Source organism: Panthera tigris, chromosome B3 (assembly GCF_018350195.1).
Source record: "Panthera tigris isolate Pti1 chromosome B3, P.tigris_Pti1_mat1.1, whole genome shotgun sequence".
Classification (NCBI taxonomy): Eukaryota; Metazoa; Chordata; class Mammalia; order Carnivora; family Felidae; genus Panthera; species Panthera tigris.
The window spans coordinates 115282412-115300361 of NC_056665.1; the positions used below are offsets into that span (position 1 = coordinate 115282412).

A 17950-nucleotide genomic window follows, 5' to 3' on the forward strand; every position below is an offset into this window, starting at 1 on the left:
ATTCTTTCCAAGCACAAAATATTTATGATCATGCATACAAATGTCAGTAAATTTTCAAAAATTAGTATCACACAGAACACTTACTTAACAACAATAAAATTAAGTCACAAACCAGTAACAGATGAGTAAAACCATTCGCACGTGTTTAGAAATTTTAACATTCATTTGTGGGTCAAAAAATGTGGTAATAGAAATCAGAAAATTCTCAGAACCAAATAATGAAGAATGTCATATTCAGTATTTGCGAGTAGTCAGTATTTGCGAGATGCTGCTAAAGTCTTAGTTTGGGAAAAATGGATAATTGTATGTTCCTAAGTAAACACAAAAGGCTCAAAAGTAACGAACTAATAAGCATTCCAACCTTAGACATTATGGGAAAAATACAGAACAAACTTTACAAGGCACAAAAGATATAATCAAGTTTTTTATTAAGAGAGAAATTACACAATTACATAAGAAATTTGGGGCCAAACACATGCCCCTAGGTGCCTGTTTTAGACCAATCAGCATATCAACAGTATCTTTTAAGGTCCAAACTTATAACTGTGTAAGAGAAGAAAAAGGGAAAACCTGTAAGGAAGGAGGGGCAGCAGCAGAAGCGAACGGAAGAAGCAAAGCAAGACTGTGGTTTCAGCTGGGTCTGGCCTCAGCCCCACATCTCCAGGAGCTCCGATGCACACAGCACACCACAGTCTTTCCCACCTTAGCAGGGGAGTGAGGTTTCTGTATCTCCGTAACAGGCATTAGGCAGTCACTGTTTGCAGGCTGTAACAGGGATAAGTAATGCATAACTTCCAGACACCTCCTGGTCATGTTGTTCCAATCTACCAAAGGCAAGCCTCTTGAAAATGTTGCAAGTGCATTAGTAGCGTCGCGTGGAGCAGCTGGAGGAGAATGCGTACACCAAGCCAACGAAAGCAAACTCAGGACGTCTGGACGCAGCACCAACATTGTCTGCTGTGCTCCACCCCTTGAACCACTCAGGTCCACTTGCTTTACACATTAGGTTCACTCCATTCTTTGGCAACTTCTGCAGGATTCTGGTTGATTACAATTTCTATGAAAACTTAAAAGAGAAGTTAGTGGGATAAACTATAGCCTCCACAGCTGCCGTCAGTCCTGAGGTCAGAACTGACAAGGATGATTTCCTTTCTTTACTAGCCGGTCTACATTCCCCTCACCCTGTGCTTGCATTTCTGCTGGTCTAGGTGGCTTCCTGTGTGGTACTGTCACCTGAGGGGTCTGAGACTTTGGTTACCATGCTGTTGTCTGGCCACAGTTAAGCTCTGCTTGCCAATTTACAAGGTCTGGATTACCAAGAGATACCCCAGTGGCTCACATGAGTGCTACATATAAATCTTCCCTGCTACCAGTATGTAGCAGTAACCTTGCCTTCCCATGAATATCATATTCAATTACCCTTTCAAGTATGGTAACTCCTTTCTCCTCTTGCTGGTCTACTGGCACAATGAGCATAAAATGACCAGTGGCAGCCAACACCTTAAGTTTAGTGGAACTATTAATGTTTCCCTTATTGGAAATGTTCCCTTTCTAGAAACCAGGACCTCTAGTTCTTCAACTGAAGAGCCCTAAAGTTTCAGAAACTGGAAGCAAAAGTTTCCCAAGTGGGTTGCTGGAACAGAGCGATCCTTCCCAGTCCTTGGTTCCCAGCAGTAACACAGAACCATACAGCCATCACTGATTTAAGGGGAAAATGGCAAACCTTTTCTTTAAAGTGCCAGTCGGTACATATTTTAGACTTTGTGGACCATACAGTCTCTGACCCGACTACTTAACTCTGCCGACGTAGCCTAACAGAAGCCACAGACAATATATAAATGATGAGTGTGGTTGTGTTCCAGTGACATCATGTTTGTAAAACAGGAGCAAGCCCGATTTGGCCTCTGAACCAGTTCGCCAACCTCTGCTTTAATATATACATATACTGTATCCTGAAGGAATACCTTTGTAAGACATCACCTTCAAACTGTTGCTTCGGCTGTGTTTCTTTGAGGCCATTCCATTGCTCTTTCAGGCTAGCAGCTTAGCAATGATGTGGGATGTAGTGGGATCAGTGAATCACAGAGACATGTACCCACTGCAGAACCGCATTTTTTTCATAAATCGAGCCCTTTGATCTGAAGTGCCAGTATGTGGGAGATCCCATGTCAGTAAATCAGATACTCTGTGAGTCCTTGAATAGAGGCGCTGACCAAGTTGGTAACAGGCAGGAAAGGTAAACGCACACTTAGAAAACATGTCAATCTTAGTCAAAATGAATTGCTGCCCTCTCCAGGGTGGAAAGGGTCTCAGGTAATCACTAAGTGGCTCCTCAAAGATTCGCACACTAAAAGGGTCCGGCATCCGTCTCCGTGGTTGACAGGGAGGGTGGGAGCAGTAGCAAGGTCAGCTTTGATGAGGGACGCCATGCTTCTGTGCCCAGGCGGAGCCTTCATCTGTCCGCCATTGCTACTCCATTCATGAATCCATCACATCGGCACTGTGGTGGCCCAAGACCAGAGCAGACTGATATCTGCACTGCAATCTGGGTAGATGGCTGTTCAGTGATCTGTTTGCAATGATCTCCTGCCCCTTTACTATCCTCTTTCCAGGCAAGCATCAGAGCAGCCTCGTATGCAGGGAATAATCGGTCAGGACCTAGACACCAAGTGGTCTAGGTTTAGGTGCCAGTCAGATTACTGTCAGCTGCTTTACTGTTTGTTTTTTTAAGCAGCCTCACTGAGATGTAATTCACATGCCATAAAAGTCACTCATTTTCAACGTATAATTAATTTTATTATATTTCCAGTTGCAAAACCATCATCACAACCTCATTTTAGAACATTTTCATTACCCTAAAAAAAACCCTCATGGTCCATTTATACCCATTCTCCATTATCATTCCCAGCACTAGAGAGCCACCAATTTATTTTCTCTCTCTTTAGATTTGCCTTTTTTGGATATTTAACATAAATGGATTCATACAATATGTGTTCTTTTGTGACCGGCTTTTTTCACTGAGTATGATTTTGTAGCTCATCCACGTTGTAGTATGCATCAGTACGTCATTCCTTTTTATTGCCAAATTATATTCCATCGTATGGCTCTACCATATTTTGTTTATCCATTTACCAGTTGAGGGATATTTAGATTCCTTCCACTTTTCAGCTACTGTGAGAAATGCTGCTATGAATATTCATGTTCAAGTCTTTGTATCAAGGTTATATGTTTTCATTTCTACTGATGATCTTAAGGAAACTGGATTCAGGCACCTTGAAGAAGGAAAGCCTCCAGTCCTATGTGAAGTTAGGCTTAGGTTTGTCCCCTGCTGCTGAGCTGAAGAGGCAGTATCCCCAAGTCCCAACTATTTCATTTTTAGGCAACTAAGGAGCACTCCCAGGATCACCATCATCAGTCAGGGCAGGGCATCTACAAACAGCCTACATACTTCCTTAATGGTGACACCTTCCTTTTTACAATCAGGAACAAGACATTTCTATATAACATTGCACTGGAGGTTCTAGCCAGTTAAAGGCAAGAAAAAGAGTTAAAAATTACAAGAACTGGAAAGGAAGAATCAGAAGTGTTATTCAGAGGTGCGGGGAAAAATCAAAATAATTTACAGATAAATAACTGGAATGAGAGGTGACTGTATTTGGAATCAAAACCAAAACATACAACTCAAGTTCTTTTATATATGCCATCAAAACCCAGCTTTTAAAAGATAAAGCCTAATTTAGAGAGAAGATTACATCTACAATAGTATATAAAAATGAGGTAGCTAGGAATAAATCTAACCAAAAAGGTGTGTGCCCTTCCTGAGGAAAACTGTACTACCTTCTTGAAGGACATTGCAAAAGGCTTCACCCGGTAGGAAGATGTGCTATGTTTATGTGTATGTGTGTGTGTGTGTGTGTATGTATATATATATATATATATATATATATATATATATATATACCCAATATTGCAAACAAGTCAGTTTTCAAATTGACTTATAGATTCAATTCAATCTAGTTTTGGTTTTTGTTTATTTTGTTTTCTTGGTTGGTGGCTCAATAAACTGTTTCTAAAATTTCTATGAAAAAACAAAGGGCCAAGAATAGTTAGGACATTCATGAAGAAAAAGAATAAAGTAGGAATCTTGTATTAAATATCAAGGCTTATAACTAAGCTATATTCATGAGCCCAAATGGTACCTGTACAGAAACAGACAAAAACAGACTGACAAATGGGAACAGAGAACTTAGAAACAGACCACATATACATGCAAACTTGATTTATGTCAGAAGTGATAAAAATGGATCAGTGGGTTAAGAGCCTTTTGATAAATGGTGCTGAAAAAATTGTTCATCCAAATAGTTAGATATGGAGCCTGGCTGGCGCAGTCTGTATAGCATGCAATTTTTTTTAATGTTTATTTATTTTTGAGAGAGAGACAGAGACAGAGAGCAAGCAGGGGAGGGGCAGAGAGAGAGGGAGACACAGAATCCAAAGCAGGCTCCAGGCTCTGAGCTATCAGCACATAGCCTGACGCGGGGCTTGAACCCACGAACTGTGAGACCATGACCTGAGCCGAAGTCGGATGCTTAACTGGCTGAGCCACCCAGGCGCCCCTGTATAGCATTCAACTCTTAATCTTGAGGCTGTGAGTTCGAGCTCGACATTGGGTATAGAGATTACTTAAAAATAAAATATATTTTTAAAAAAACCAAATAGATATGAAATTGGAAATCAATGTGTCATCATCAGCCACACCTAAAACTGTGGACATTGTATGATGCAGAAATTCCACTCCTAGGTACACCTGCTGAAAAGATTTGCACATTTTCACCAGAGTTTATGTAGAAGAATGTTCACAGCATTTTACACATAAGGAAAAGATAAGGGGGAAAATCCAAATGTCCACTAAGAAGAGAATCCACAAGTCACTTGTAATATATTCACACTATAGACATACACTAGAGAAAATTAATGCATGCAGCTCTATGAATCAAAACTTCTAAACATTAACCGGAAAAAGTATCCAAATAGTTTATACAACATGATTTCATCTATATTGAGTTAATAAACACATAAAACAATATATAATTTAGGAAAACTTACATCTGTGCTTAAAATATAAAAATAAGGGGAGTGATAAATCATCAAATATCTCAAATGCCATGATGAGTGGAGGTAGGGGACTGGTTTATGCAGGGCAAGTCATGAAATCAGGTAAAGCACTTCAAATACAGTGGTGATATTCTGTTTCTTGGTTGGGTGGTAGGTCTAGAACTTTTTTAAATTGTTGCTTCTATACTTTAAACATATTAACATTCCTTCACATGCATTAAATTCAATATTTAATAAAATTGTTGCATACACATTGTAGGGTCAGGATGGACCCCAATTCAAATCTGATTGAAACGTGGACACAGACACCAAGAAGGTATGAAAAGATTTATTAATCATATAATAAGGCTTTCTGGGGAGAACAGGGTCGTTCCCAAGCAGGCCCAAAAATGGCTTGAGAGAGCAGGAAAAGATCGGCGTAAGCCTTTTATGGTGACTAGGAAAGGTGACTAGAAAAAGGGTTCCCATGCCTGCTGTGACGTTCCACAGGAACAAAGGAAAGATCACTTTGGCTTTCTTATCAGTTTGTCCATGTGTGGGACAGGTGGTGAAGAAGGAGAGGGGAGGTTTAAAAGATGTCAGTTAAACATTAAAAAATGGAGTTACACTCTTTATAACAAAAAATATTTTAAACAAAACTGTAACCAAAGGAAACAAAAGGGATATTTGCAACTTTAACAAAGGAAACAAAAGGGATATTTGCCATTTTGGAAGTAACAGATCTGTGTTGGAAGGGATATTACCTCTCCCTTCTAGATACCACTTCTCCCATTCTTCTCCCAGGAATATCCCACTAGAGGAAACAACTATGGTCAAACAAACTTTGTAGAAAATTTAAATTCTTTACTATTCCACAGAAGAAACTCCGTAGCAAGAGGAATTATTATAGTAACATAAACTTAGATATCAAGTCTTGTGGAGTGAAAAGAATGAGAATTGCTCATGATGTTTAAAAGTTCTTGAGATTATGCAGTATTATAAGTATCAGCTGGGCCTCTCTGGTACCTGAGCTGAGCCCAAAAGGAACCATTTGCCATGGTAGTGGAATCACCACCATGGTAGTGAAGAAATTCTGCAACTCTTAACCCACTAATTGCAAACGAGTACCAAGCTTGAAGCCTTCTCCCCAAGTAAAGTATTTCCTTCCTACTGAAAAGATATAGACAATGAATTATAAGTACATCAATTTTTGAGACACCTACTGGGTACAGCTGCAGACATAAAGACGAAAAAGATGTAATCTATGCTCTTTAGGGGCTCACAGTTTCTTGTATTACTTTTGTGCCCTAAGGTGTGAAAATGTAGACTTACAGAAAACCTACGGCCAGACTGATGGCTCAAATGATAAAATAATTCATCAGATTGCTTTCAACGTACTTCAACACTAAGGAATACACGAGAACCATTACAAATTGTACCTACTGCATGATGAATGCTCGCAGAAGGAAATATACATGCTTAAGAAAATTCTTAATAAACAGGTTGGGAGTGAATGATAAGACCCTGAGAACACAGGTCAGTGGAGCTAAAGGTGAAGGAACAGATAGCTAAATTTCTCTGCATTTGTAACGATGAAAAATGTGGGATGGGCAGAGAACAAGAGGAGAGTAAATTTAAACGGGAAATGTTTGAGAAGCTTTCAGGAACAGAACTGTATACCCTGAAATTGTAAGCTGTGGGCACAAATGAAATGCAAATCCCTCCATTTCCCCCATCTTTGGTACAGCGTTCTACACACCCACACACACCCATAAAACTTTTGAGTAGGGCTCTGTTGGGCAGAAAGAAAGAAGGGCCAAACATCTGGTTTCATCTACAGTATCAGGTGAGCACAATTACAATATTGTAAAAATACTTATGGGCCAAGTGGTATCCTAAGCTCTCTACATACACTAATATATTTAAGAGTTCTATAGTAACTTATTTAATGATGCTCAAGGCAAACCTATAAGGTAAGCAGTAATATTTTTACCATTTCCTAAGTGAGACATCAAAAGCACAGAGAAGTTAAGTAATTTGCCCGAGGTCGTAGCAGCAGCTAAGAGACAAAACTGGCTCTGGGTGGCAGCAACATGGAGAGCAGGTATCCAAATCCTAACCAGAGTTGGAGCATAACAAGCCAGCTCCCCCGCAACAGGAATGTTGGGAGAGCTGGCCGACTGAGGACCACAGATGTGCAGAGGAGAAGGTGAGAGGAGACAGACTCAAGATGACCACCGGACAGAAGTGCAGAGCAAAGGCCCCATGAGCCCAGCAGTCTACACTGATGTCCCCCAGAACAGAGGGCAAGTCCTGACAATGTGTACCATGGCCCTGTCCTTTTGGGAACACCTGAGGGGCATGACTGAGGAAAGCCTAAGGTCCTACCATTTACCAGATGGGGCTGTTGAAGACCAAGAAGCAAACCGAACAAACTTCTCAGACGATCTCTACCCAGGGCCCTTAACCACGGTGTCCTCCAGTACATTGTATGCTCCCGGTGCATAAATGTATAAATATATGTGCGTACATTTAATATCATTTCTTTCCACGTAAGACATATGCCTTAACTCCTTTCTTGGGTGTTAGTTTCCTTTTAGATTCCTTTCATGTCCACACTTTTGTCTCCAAGCAAGTGACTTGGGTATTTTGCTGAAAATCTTTCAGCAAAGATCACCATTTTTCTAAGACAGCTTTCATTTCTGTTTAATTTCTATCCTGGTGGCCACCAGTCTCTCAACTTCACCTTCTCCAAATTATTACTGCCCCTTTCGCCCTACACGTTCAGTGAATTTTCTGATTCTGAAATCTTCAAGGGTTTCCACTGCCAATGTGAAAAAGGTTTATGACCTTAACCAACTTAGTCTTCTCTCTCTAATTACCACTCCATTCTCTACCTCCCTTAACTGCAAAATACTTCTCAGAAGTTTTCCACATTAGCTGTTTTCACTTCCTTACTTCCCATTCTCTCTTCAATCCACTCTAAGTCACCCTTATCTCTATTCCTCCTTGGAAATGACTTTCGTAAACCCTGACAACCTTCACATGGCCAAACTCAATAATCAGTTCTCTATTCTCTTCTCACATAAAGTCTCAAGCATCTGGCACAGGTGGATACTGTCTTCTTGAAAAATTTTCTTCCCTTGCGTTCTATGTATGATGCCATTTCAGGATAAAACCTGTACGGGTTTTGTTTTTACTCTGATTTTTTTTACCAAGCCTCCTTTGAAGCATATACTCATTTGTCTTCTATCCTCTTCATACTTCCACCTTCTTAAGAATATTGATCTTGCCTTATATTTCAACATAATCAGCTGCTGCTTACTAATACAAACATGCAAATACCAAGACCTCAGAAAGTTTCCTCTAACACAACAGACTGTGGTGGCTCTGTGGCTTAGTTAGACCTGTTATCTTTCCTGAGTATCTGCTCAGTTGTCCTGAAAGTAACACTACCCCTTTTCAAGGTTAAATTCCCAGAACTGATCACTTCCTCCTCTGTGCTTCCTATGTCATGCTCTTATGACTCTCAAAGCCCCCAAACCCTCCATTTCTCTCACTGGCCTATAGATCTGCCTTTATCCACAGATTAGAATTTGAGAGTTCCTTGCAGGCATACAATGTGTCTGTGTGTGTGTGTGTGTGTGTGTGTGTGTGTGTGTGTGTGTTTCTGATAATTTGCTCAGTGCCCACGACTCAACAGCCATCCAAATAATTGATGGAAAACACTTGGATGAAATGAACCAGGCCAGGAGGAGCAATAAGAGAAGTTGATGGTTGTTACAGAAGCCTGCGAAACAGGAGAGCTGGCTGGTCACCCTGCCCTGGCTTGCCTACAGTGAACATAAGCTTGTTCATGAGCTTTGAGTCTCTGGCTGTTACAGGCACCTCTGGGGTGGGGAAATGTGCTCCTCAGAGGCCTCACACAGTTCCCATCCACATCCTCTCCTCATTTGGCTGAAGAAAAAGCGCTGAGGCAAAAAGGCTTGAGTTGAGTCTCAGATTCACCATCAACTAGGAGGACATTTCAGAGCCACAAAAGCCCATCTGTCAGATGTAAATGACTGTCCGGTTTCAAAAGGCCATTGTAAAGCTCAAATGAAGACTCAGCTGACTGTGCACTCTTACTCACAGTTTATTTCCAGATCCTACAGAGTGCCTAGGATATAAATGGTGCTCAGTAACGTTTGTTAAACCAACAAAATGAGATCAACCTGTTCTGTCTTCTATTTCCCCCATACTGGTGACCAGCACAACTCAGAAATCTTGGAACCTCACTCACTGAAGTTTCACGCTCTTTGTCAATGCCACTTCTAATCTGTCATCCTATCTGGTTAGTTTCATGTTCTGCTCCAGCTCTATATGCCTCAGTTAGCATCCTCACCCTTCCTCATGTGTTTTTCATTCTACTGATAATAGATTTTTTGGCTGATGCTAGTTTTTTACTGCTATGAAGTATGCGGCGATGAACAATCTCATGCACGTATCTTGATGCACAGGCACACGTTTCTGTTTCCAAATTGACTGTGCCAATTTATACCCCATCAGCAGTGTGTGAGATTTTTAGTTATTCCACATCCTTGCCAATTCCTACCATTTTCCTCTTTTAAAAAAATATTTTAGCCATTCTGCTACATGTGTAGTGGTATCTCATTGTGGTTTTAATTTGCATTTCTTTCTCTGATTAATGAGGCTGAGCCCTTTTCACATTTGTATTGGCAATTTGGATATCCTCCTTTGTGAAAGCTTTGTCCTTCTACTTTTGATTCATAATTCATAAGTCCATTTTATATTATGGACACAAGCCCTTTATTGACTTTATGTGTAGCAAATATCTTCTCCCAGTTTAAAGCTTGTCTTTTCTCTTTCTTAAAATTATCTTTTGATGAACCTAAGTTCTTCATTTTGGTATTACCCAATTTATCAATATTTTCCTTTATAGTAAATTGTTTTATATCCTATTTAATAATTATTTTTCTGGGGAAACCTAGGTGTTTCAGCCAGTTAAGCACCGGACTCTTGATTTCAGCTCAGGTCTCGATCTCACAGTTTGTGGGTTCAAGCCCCATGTAGGGCTCTGTGCTGACAGTGCAAAGCTTGCTTGGGATTCTCTCTCTCTCTCTGCCTCTCCCCACCTCGCATATGCGCTGACTCTCTCTCAAAAATAAATACACTTAAAACATTATTTTTCTGCTCTTAACTAATATATTATCTAATATTACCTAAAATTTTAATAATCCCTTACATGGAGATGTATAGCTAATGAAATACTGATTTTATGTGGTAATAGGATAGGAATCTTTTTTTTTTTTTGGCACGTGCACATTTCTTTGTCCTAGCACTATATACCTAGAAGTTCTTCCTTTACCTTGTGTTTTTAATTGTTTTCATAAATCAGGTATTGATATGTATGGGTCTTCTCCCTGTAATCTGCATTATTTTTTGACCTTGGCTATTTGTCTATCCTTGCACATATACCTTAATTACCGTCTTGGGCAAATCTCAGCCCTGTGAATTTCCATCATAAACTTTAGAATCATCTTCTCAAATTTCACAAAATAGTTGCTGGGAATGTCACCAGTGTACATTGAATTTATAGATCATGCTGGATTGAGATATCTATATGATTTCGAATCCTATAATCCATGAAATGGTAGGTACATCATACATTTATTTTAGGTCACTTTTTAGCCTCAATAATATTTTCTATTTTAGTTCTTGAATGCCTTTTATTTGATGCAAAATACTGGCTATTTTTATGCTAATATATATGGTATTCTTTCTAAAACTAACTTTCATTTTTTTACCCTGGTATATAGAATACAATTGATTTTAGTCTTTTGATCTTGAAATGCAAACTTGTTAAACTCATTAATTCTAAAAACTCATTTGTGGAGCTTTTTGGGTTTTCACACAATCACATTCAAATAATGACACTTAAAATTTTCTTTCTGATCTGTTAACAATTATTTTCATTTTCTTGCTTTACTGGATTGGCTAGGACTTCCAGTACATTGTTGAATATAAGTGGTAGGGATAGTGTGGGAATCCCTAATCTAATCTCAAAGGGAATGACTGCAACATTTCGCCATTAAGCCTGACATTTGTTGTAGGTTTTCTTATAATCTGGCATCAGAAGAAAAAATTTTCCCCTCCATTTTTAGTACTATTGGTAGCTAGACAACCTAAAGATATTCCCTCACTGTTTTTATAGTTATTTTCCTTATCATTGGTTTTCAGCAAATTGTTTGTGATATGCACTTAGGACTATTACTGCTATTACTATTCTGGATGTAGTTTGTAACAATTCTTGAATTTGCAGCTTGATATCTTTCATGAGATTTGGCAAATTCTTAACCATTAGTTTTTTCAAACGTAGCTTCTGCCCCATTCATTTTGGACTTGCTTTCCAGAACTTCGGTTATGAATAGGGAAAGGGTTAACATTAGGCGAGGAGAGATAAGGGAGCCTCAGGGAAGCAGACTGCAGGTTCAAGTGGGAGGCTGAAGAAGCAGCATATTCCAGACCTGTCTGGGCTAGGCGCCATGAGTGGAGCCTCACAAACTCTCTGATAAGGTCAGGGACAAAAATCCTTGACGGCTACCCAGTCAGGACCTCTCTCACTCTCGAGAGCTTTATACTTTCCCTTGATAAACTCTTATCGCTTTGTTCACTCTCTGTTGTCTGCGAGATTCATTCTTCCACTCCTTCCACTCGCCTTTAACGGTTATATGTAGATTAGACATTCTCGTGGCATCTTCTTTGTATTTTACCTTCTCATCACTATTTTTCATCATTTTGGGTCTCCATGTTTTATTCAGGATATTTTTTTCAAAACTTTCTTTCAGTTCGGTAATTCTCTGTTCAGTTGTGCTCTGTTTCTCATTATTTTACCCACTAAGTTTTAAATATTTGTTATTATTTTTTCATATTACAGTATCTTTTGGCTCTTTTTCAAATCTACTACGTCTTTGATAGTTCCAGTTCTCTGCCAAAATTAAAAATCTTGACTTTTATCATCTTAAATCTATTAACACAGTTTTCTAAGTCTCTGGCTGGTAACTCCAACAGCTAGAGTCCTCGTGAACCTAATATTTGTTGTTTCTGCTGGTTCTTGTTTATGTTATATGTTACCTTGTCTCTTGTGTGCCTAGTTATTTCTTTTCAAATTTTATCTAACATTACATTTCCAAAATTAGAATTAATCTGTGACCTAACAGTGTTAAAATTCTCCAGAAAGAATTTCACTTTTTCTTTTCCCGCCAGTGGCTAGAGGCAACAGTAATCCAAAATACCTTGATCCAAATTCAGGGACTGAGATAATGTGTGTGTGTGTGTGTGTGTGTGTGTGTGTGTGTGTCTGTGTGTGTCTGTGTGTGTGTCTGTGTGTGTGTTTAAGTTTATTTATTTTTGAAAGAGAAAGCGTGAGCAAGGGGCAGAGAAAGAGGGAGACAGAGAATTCCAAGCAGGCTCTGTGCTGTCAGCGTAGAGTCGGATGCTTAGCTGACTGAGCCACCCAGGCACCCTGAGATAATGTTTTTTAAATTTTTTATTTATTTTTATTTTTTTAACGTATATTTATAATTTATAAGAGAGAGAGAGTCAGAGTATGAGCGGGAGAGGGGCAGAGAGAGACAGAAAGAGAGAGACACACACACAGAATCTGAAGCAGGCTCCAGGCTCTGAACTGTCCATACAGAACCCAACCCAGGGCTCGAACCCACCAACTGCGAGATCATGACCTGAGCCAAAGTCGGATGCTTAACCGACTGAGCCACCCAGGCGCCCCTGTGGAGCTTTTATAAGGGCACTGATCCCATTCATGAGGGCTCCACCCTCATGACCTAACCACCTCCCAAAGGCCCCACCTCCAAAGACCATGATCACATGAGGATTAGGTTTCAACGTGAATTTGGGGGGGGAGATACGAACATTCAGCCTATGGCAGAAATACTCCCACGGGAAAAACAACACCAAATTCCATACTCAGCTCTCTGGATTCCTTTCTTCTCTCCATTCACAGCCTGATAATCCTTTATCTTATATCTTGTATGCCTCAAGTAGATTTTCTATTGTAAAATCGACCTAGATTTTCTGGTTTTCTCAGAGTTTGATCTGAATTACCTGGTCTATCACTATTGACTGTGGAAGCCCTGTAGTTATTTCTTTAGTTGTCGGTTTTCCCCCACTCCACTGTAAATTCCTTGGTCATTTCTGCAGCACCAGATCCTGTCAGCTAGCAGATGCTTTATAAACGTTTATATCAGTCTAGGTTACTGCTTTCAAGTGTGAAACAGATTCTTAGTGATCTAAGCTGCTCGCACAATCTGGGAAGGTCAGAGAGCCAACCACAGTCACTCTGAGGCCAGAACAAACCTGGCTCCACAGATGGTCCAGGGCAGATATGGGCGTTGCTGCTGACAGGCCCAGGCACTGCAGACTGTATCACAGATCTCACTCACCAACACTGGATTCTGGGCACCGGTATTACAGTATTGCTGCTGCTAAACAGGAAGACCCGCAGGGAAATGGATGGAAATAGAGAGTGGGGAAAGCTGAGGAAGGGAGGGCAAGACAAGGGCATGACGTTTTGGAGAAACCTGGCTTTGTCAAGGAATTGACAAGAAATTCGATCTCTTTTCAAACACTGAGCTAGAAATCCTGTAGAACTGGAAAGTAGAGGTTTACTGATGCCAAAGTGAATTATACCATTTCCAAAGACTGAGCAGATGATACAAATGACTAAAAGGACCCAGAAAGATAGATTCCACTGTGACCACCCCAGCCCTCCTCTTCCTTGCCCTGTAATGCCCTGCTTGAGAAGACCATGATCTGTTTCACATATTCTTCTTTTCCAAAGTCCCCATACCCCTTACCATGGTCTGAGCAATTTAAATTCCACTGCTTTTCAAAAGGATTTCTTCAAAAAATAAAAATAAAAATAAATAATAATAAAAGGATTTCTTCAGAAACTGCTATGTGAGCCAAGGGTCCCAACAACCTCTATGTCAGTGCCTTTCAAGTAGATTAGACTTGTTAATAAAAATTATTATATTTCTCACCTGCTTCAATACAGCTATCATAATAAGAGTGTTTCTTCAGAAGCACAGGACTCTGCAGGGACTATCCTCTGGTTTTCAGCCATCCTGCCCACAGGGCATTCATTCCAAAAAGGAAGGAGTAACTCTCAAAAGGCCTAGGATGGTCTGAATTCGCCATAAAGAACTCCTTTTTGTTGTTGTTGCTGAGAGACAAAGAGAGAGAGAGAATATGAATCTCATGGAGTCGTAGGCTCCATGCTTAGGGAGGCCCGACATGGGGCTTGACCCTGAGATCATGGCCTGAGCCAAAATCAAGAGTAAGACACTCAACCGACTGAACCACCCAGGCACCCCAAGGACTTTTTTTTTGTTAATACACTTCGCTATTTGCCAAAAGATCTGTCAGCAATAAGAAATGAGGGAAATATCCGTTATCCCAAAGCCAGAAGACCACTTCATCTCATTGCTTAACTGAATTTTATGAGGTTCCTAGGCAGTCTGGTATCTTCTTTTCCCGTTTAAAGTCCTTCTATAATTGTCTGCTATATTATGTCCGGGGACTTTAGTTGTTCAGAGGGAGTACTAGGGGGCACTCACGCTCCGTCTTGGTCAGAACTAGAAGTCCTCTCCCCATGTATTTTAAAATTTTTTTTTTGTTAACGTTTATTTATTTTTGAGACAGAGAGAGACAGAGCATGAACGGGGGAGGGGCAGAGAGAGAGGGAGACACAGAATCGGAAGCAGGCTCCAGGCTCTGGGCCATCAGCCCAGAGCCCGACGCGGGGCTCCAACTCACGGACCGTGAGATCGTGACCTGAGCCGAAGCCGGACGCCCAACCAACTGAGCCACTCAGGTGCCCCGTCCCCCATGTATTTTTAAAGTGATATCATCCTAACACATAGATATAAATAAACAAAGGCCAAAGCTTTCTTTTAGATAAATAAACTACCTCCTTTTTCGTTTCTTCAAAATTACAAATAACACTGTAAAGAACATCTGATAAATATTTACTTTGCAGAGGCGGAAATGTGAAGTCAAAAGGCATACCCATTTTAAATTCTGATAAATGTATCAAATTCATCTCAAATTTATTAATACCAACAGTGCGCATATTTGTAGACATCTTCACTAATCATTTCACTAATTATACATTATCAAATGTTTTAATCTTTGACAATCCAACACATAGAAAATACTATTTAAATTCTCACTGACTCGTATTTCATTAAGTTTGAAAAGAATTTAAGTGTCCAGTGGTACCTTGTGGATAATTTTTATCTCATTATTTAATAATTTAAAAAGGTTTTTTTAAATGTTTATTTATTTTTGAGAGAGAGAGAGCACGAGCAGGAGAGGGGCAGAGAGAGAGAGGGGGGAAGACACAGAATCGGAAGTAGGCTCCAGGCTCTGAGCTGTCAGCACAGAGCCCAACATGGGACTCGAACCCATTAACTGCTAGTTCATGACCTGAGCCGAAGTCAGACGCTCAACCGACTGAGCCACCCAGGTGCTCCTTAACTATTTTAGTGAGATGATGTATATGTAAAAGCTTATCATTTGCTTTTCAAACATATTTAAGATGTCTTATTTTTTTAATGGAAGATTATGATGATAATGTTGATCCTTATTTGTGAGATATTTCTACCTTTTTTCCTGTCACACTTAGATAGGACTTTCCCAAAACAATAAAAATATTCTTGTGGTAAGAAGGATGCTCCCCCACCACTCCCAAAGATATCCACATTCTAATCACTGGAAATTGTGCATATATTTTCCTACACAGCAAAAAGGAATTAAGGCTGCAGATAGAACTAATGCAGCTAACAGGTTGGCTACAGATGAGAAAATACTAGATTTAGAAAGCAGCAGGTCACTGATGATCTCAGCAAGGGAAACTGAGGAACAGAGAAGAAGCTGAAGCACCAAAATCCGTATGTTTTCAAGAGCATTATCTGAGAAGGAAAGGAGAAAATTATTAGTGTGTCCCTGGTACTTTAAAACCCTCTTCTGAATGTTGTTCCATAAAGATTAGCAACATTTATCAGAGGATATAATCTACCTTGAAGATGTTATAGTAATTATGGGCTTTATGTAATAACATGCTGCTCTTTACATAATATTGCTACAAGGAAAAGTGAATGCATGACTTGAGTTCATTCCAGTAATTTTGCTACGTTTATGAGCACTCAATCTAATATTTTCTGTCTGCCTGACTCCAACTATGCCAACAGGTTAATTGGTATATTTGACACACGACCAAAGATTTTATAATTTTATAATCCTTCCCAAACGCACACCATGTTGGGTTTACAATTAAATGGCCTTTGTCCACGGCCTAATTAGTATAATTGGACTTAACTCCGATTGGAAGGCCTACCTCGCCGCCCACAGCTTTATCCAAATTATTGTGTTTATGGACAAGGCGGCCACGGAAAACAACCTGCACAAGGTCACGCCGCAAATCAAAGGAGTGGTGTGGATTCCAACTGAGGTCTAACTGGTTCCAAGGCCTAATCGTTCCATCGTTATACCAACGTCAACTTGCACTCCCTGGAGCAATGGAACAAAGTCCTCATTCTCAGGGCACTCGGTGTAGAAGGGAACCCAGAACACAAAAGAGTATCATGTGAGCAGTACTGGCACAAAGAACAACACAGCCATCGCTTTGGGAATCCCTACCATTTGGCAGACGTTGGGCTGAACGCTTCATACATCGTTTGGTCAGCTACGTGAAATACGAATCAAGTCCATTTCACAAACCAGGAGACTGACGCAGGGAGAGGCCGAAAATCACACAATTATTAAGCAACCGCATCGAGTCCCCCGTGACCGCAGTCCGCAGGCTTGGCAAGTACCCACACCGGGGTTAAAATCTGGCTCTGACGTACGTTAATTTTGTTACCTCCGGCAAGGGTCGCCCTCGACGCGGGCTGCCTTAAAACCCCCACTCCCCGGACCATCCCTCGAGCGCCAGGGTCCGGCTCTTCCGCCCGCTGCGACACCCGTTCCCTGCACCCGCCCGCCCACCTCTTCCTCACGTCTCTCTGCTCTCACCTCGCCACCTCCATCACCAACAAGGGGCCTCGCACCAGCGCGCGTGCAAACACGACCGAGCCGTCCGACGCGGGCCCAGCGCGCCTCCCGGATCTCAGCAGCTCGGGCTCCCCCGCGACGAGGACGCCGTACACCGCCAGGCTGGCCCGCAGCCGCCGAGCTCGCCGTCCTCTCTGGCCCGACCCCCGCCAGGCAAAAGCAATCGATCCCTCGCCACAAACTGGCGCCTCCGCCCGGAAATGGAAGCGGCCACGCTTTGGTTCCGCCGCCTTGGCCCGCAATTGGGATTTACAGACCGGAATTGGGTTCGCTGTCGCGTTCAAACTGATCTGGAAAGGATACTTAACATACCCCAGACTAATTCTTAGAACACTCCCTTGCACATAGCCTCCGTGGATACTTGTGGGATGGAGAGCTTGCCGGCTTCATTTAAAAAGTAAAAATTTTTAAGTGCTATGAAAGGTTAGATCGAATGGTAATCCGTGTAGTATCTTGCTATCATTGAGCTTTCGGTGGTAGTGCTTTTACTGCCAGATGGCCTGTAATCCAGTCACCTATGAGTGTCTGTTTTCTCCTTCAGTGACCCTCCAGCACACCCTTCTGTGGGTCATCGGAAGGCTAACGGAACAGAGATGAGAAGATACCAAGGCTGGCAGTCCAACAGGCACACGAACATGTGCTTTCGGTAGCTTAGGAAGCAGCCCCCACGTGTCCCATTTGCCAGGGTGTCAGAGAAAGTCTCACCTATCAAGTACTATTT

At 41.1% G+C, this 17950-nt stretch overlaps 1 long non-coding RNA gene across 1 annotated transcript; it reads right to left on the minus strand.

Annotated features, from left to right (window-relative positions):
- Positions 1 to 357: 357 nt before the first annotated feature.
- LOC102951041 lies at positions 358 to 17774 on the minus strand. The gene is made up of 3 exons (XR_006218959.1): positions 17191 to 17774; positions 14157 to 14338; positions 358 to 1066 (listed from the first exon to the last, which is right to left on the minus strand). It is a non-coding gene; the product is annotated as an uncharacterized LOC102951041 (long non-coding RNA).
- Between the last annotated feature and the right edge of the window lie 176 nt (positions 17775 to 17950).